This window comes from Rhinopithecus bieti, unplaced genomic scaffold, assembly GCF_001698545.2.
Source record: "Rhinopithecus bieti isolate Rb0 unplaced genomic scaffold, ASM169854v2 scaffold_51154, whole genome shotgun sequence".
Classification (NCBI taxonomy): domain Eukaryota; kingdom Metazoa; phylum Chordata; class Mammalia; order Primates; family Cercopithecidae; genus Rhinopithecus; species Rhinopithecus bieti.
The window spans coordinates 477,369-480,647 of NW_016820246.1; positions in this window are offsets into that span (position 1 = coordinate 477,369).

Consider the following 3,279-nt stretch of genomic DNA (forward strand, 5'->3'; position numbering starts at 1 on the left):
TATATTCTATATATATATATATATAATAAATATATATATATATTTCCTGCACAACAGGTTGTTTAAAATATGTATACATTATTAAATGACTAGTTTGAGCGAATTAACATGTATTATCTCATATATGTATCATTTTTTTGTAGTGAGAATGCTTAAAGTCTAATTTCTTATCAATTTTCAAGAATACATTGTTGTTGACACAGTCACCATATGGTACATCAATTGAACTTATTCCTCCTTATCTAACTGAAATTGTGCATCCTTTGGCCAACATCTCCCCAACACCTCCTGGTCTTTCCAGACCCTGGAAACTACCATTCTACTCTGCTTCTATGAGTTCAACTCTTAGATTCCACATACAGAGGTAATGCAGTAGTTGTCTTTCTGTGCCTGGCTTATTTCACTTAACATAATGTACCCCAGGTTCATCCTTATCATCAAAAATGATAAGATTTCCTTCTTTTTAAAGGCTATTCCATTATGTATATATAACATGTTTGCTTTATCCGTTCGTCTATGCATGGACACGTAGGTTGCATCTATATATTGGCTATTGTGAATAGTACTACAATAAAAATGGTATGTAGATATATGTTTTTCATACTGACTTCATTTCCTTTGGATATGTGCCTAGTAATGGAATTACTAAATTGTAAGATTATTCTATTTTAATTTCATGAAAGAAGTCCCATGTTTTTCACAATGACTGTACTAATTTACATTTTCAAGAACAATGTGCAAGGGTTCCCTTTTTCTTGCCAACATTTATCTTGTGTATTTGATCATAGCTATTCTAACAGGTGGTGAAGTGATAAACTGTGGTTTTAATTTGCATTTCCCTGAAAATTAGTGCTATTGAGCATTTTTTTCATATACCTTTTAGCCATTTGAATGTCTTTTGTTGAGAAATATCTGTTCAGATTCTTTGACTATTTTCAAGTTGTTTTCTTACTATTGAGTTGTTGGAGTACCTTATATATTTTGGGTGTGAACTCCTTAAAAGATAAATTTTTGCTAATGTTTTCTCCCATTCCATAGGTTATCTCTTCTTTTATTGATTGTTTCTTTGGCTGGGCAGAAGCTTTTAGTTTGATGTAATTCCATTAATCTAATTAAGCTTTAGTTACTATGTCCTTTTTTATTAGAAGGAATTCAAACAAAAAGTCCGTATCAAGTAAGTTTCCTTGGAATTCCCATGAAACTTATTTGGTTCAATCTCATAGGAAAGCTCTGGAGAGTATGGAAGACACATCAGACATAATGAGTCAAAGATAACTGGAGTATTTTTATACCCAATCCAATCAGCTTTTGGGAGGAGCTGCCCCTAATGCACTTGATTTCACACACTGTGGGTCTACTTATACCCATTTATAATGAGCTCTGGCAACCTGAGGGCCATCCTCTAAGAAGGAGTTGCAGGAAGTGACATCATTTTAAGAATTGATGTGCATTAAAAAGATAAAAGCAGTTGCATAGGGAGGGATGCCGACAAAAATGACTTTTCTTAAATTTATTTCAGCATGTTCAAATTTATTTAATAATGTTTTATCCATGTAGAGTTCATGTATTTTGGGGCGTTAGAATTATTATTTTGTATAATATATAATTTTAAAACTACTATTTTTGCTAAAATATACATAGTTAGTTTATGTTTGTATATTTGCCTTCTTTCTACCAAATCTGATAAATTCATTTATTCAAATAGATTACCTATTCAGGATTTTGGATTTATAAATAACTCATCTGCACTGAGTAACAAATCTGTGATAGGAAAAAAATTCAGATAATTATGATAGGAAAATGCTATCCCAAATTGCTATGACCTTATAAAGAAGTGCCCCTGCTCTCATCCTCTATTTCCTCTTTATTTTTCACTCCCTGTTAGGTGGCCAGACTGTCTATAAACAACCCCACCTGCCCTCCTCCCTCAGACATCTAACATTCCTTTCATGTCTTACGCTTTCTGTGCCCCACCTTAAAGTCAGCATTAAAATATAGCTTTCAGGGGTGAATTATCTGAGAAAAAAATCAGGCAGATTCATGGATTACCCTTTTAGAAATTTCCTGTAAAGTCACCATCTTAATCCTAGGGAATAGTACAAATGGTGGAAATTTGTTTCCTGTGTAGGATATGGAGGAAAAAACTAGGTTGAGGAGACATTTTTGAGTTTTTTTTTTTTTTTTTTTTTTTAGTACATCTCCATAACCATCCATTGTTATTCCTTTGCTCGCAGCCAGATAATATAAAACCTGTAGGTTCTTGTCTAACAATGTGTATGTTATATCAAACAGAGCATTTTTCTGACTAAAATTTGGCATAGAAGTTACTATCAGTCACTTTATTGGAGAGTTTTGAACATTTTTCTCTGATGCCAAGATTTTAGAACAATATGAAAAAAAATCTGAAACCTCATAAGCTTACACATGTAGGATTTGAAAAACAGCTCTTTTCCGTTGGTACTTATGAGTGAGCATCATGCAACACATGGCAATAGGAGGCTCTGTTGAAATCCTAAGAATGTTGACACAAAAGTGAATGCTGGTGAGGCTGAAGTCTGCTGTCATTACCAGTTATATGATGTCCTCATTGATCTTGGTACTTTCTCACTCGATCTTAAATATCTTAACTCTACCTTGACATTTCCCAACAAGAAAATGTATGCGATGTAAACAGTTTACTAAGTTTTACTGTTCCTTAGGTGTACTTTTACAGTAAAATGAAAGACTGACTTTTTAAGTAAATTTTTTAAACTATTGCCACTTACAGGTAATTCTCCATGTCTTCAAAAAAATTTTGTTATGGTTTTTTAAGTCTAATCTCTAGAAGTGAAGAATAAAACTTAAATAGTGCATTTACTATGCAATTATGTGTTTCCTTAGTATTCAATAGAAAGAGTAAACAGAAAAATTTAAAATAGTATGCTATTTCAATGTGTGCAACTGCAAAGGCAGATAACTTTTGTAACTGCAACATTTAATATAAATTAATTACTTTTAGCATTACAAATAATTTTTCTGCAAGAAACAAGTGTCTTGCTTATGAAGAGAGTTTATTACTCCATGAGTACATAAAAAAAGCCTGTCTAGAAAAAGAGGAAACAACAAAGGAAAGTCTAAATTTCTTTAGAATCAAAAGGAATACAGAGAAAAAGAGAAGAATAAAAGAAGACGCAAGAGATGAAGACATGAAGCTATCTTTGGCATAAGAACAAGGTAGTAAAAAGTTCAGAGTATCAGGATGGCTGAGTTTGCTTAATAGATATGCTTATTATTATTATT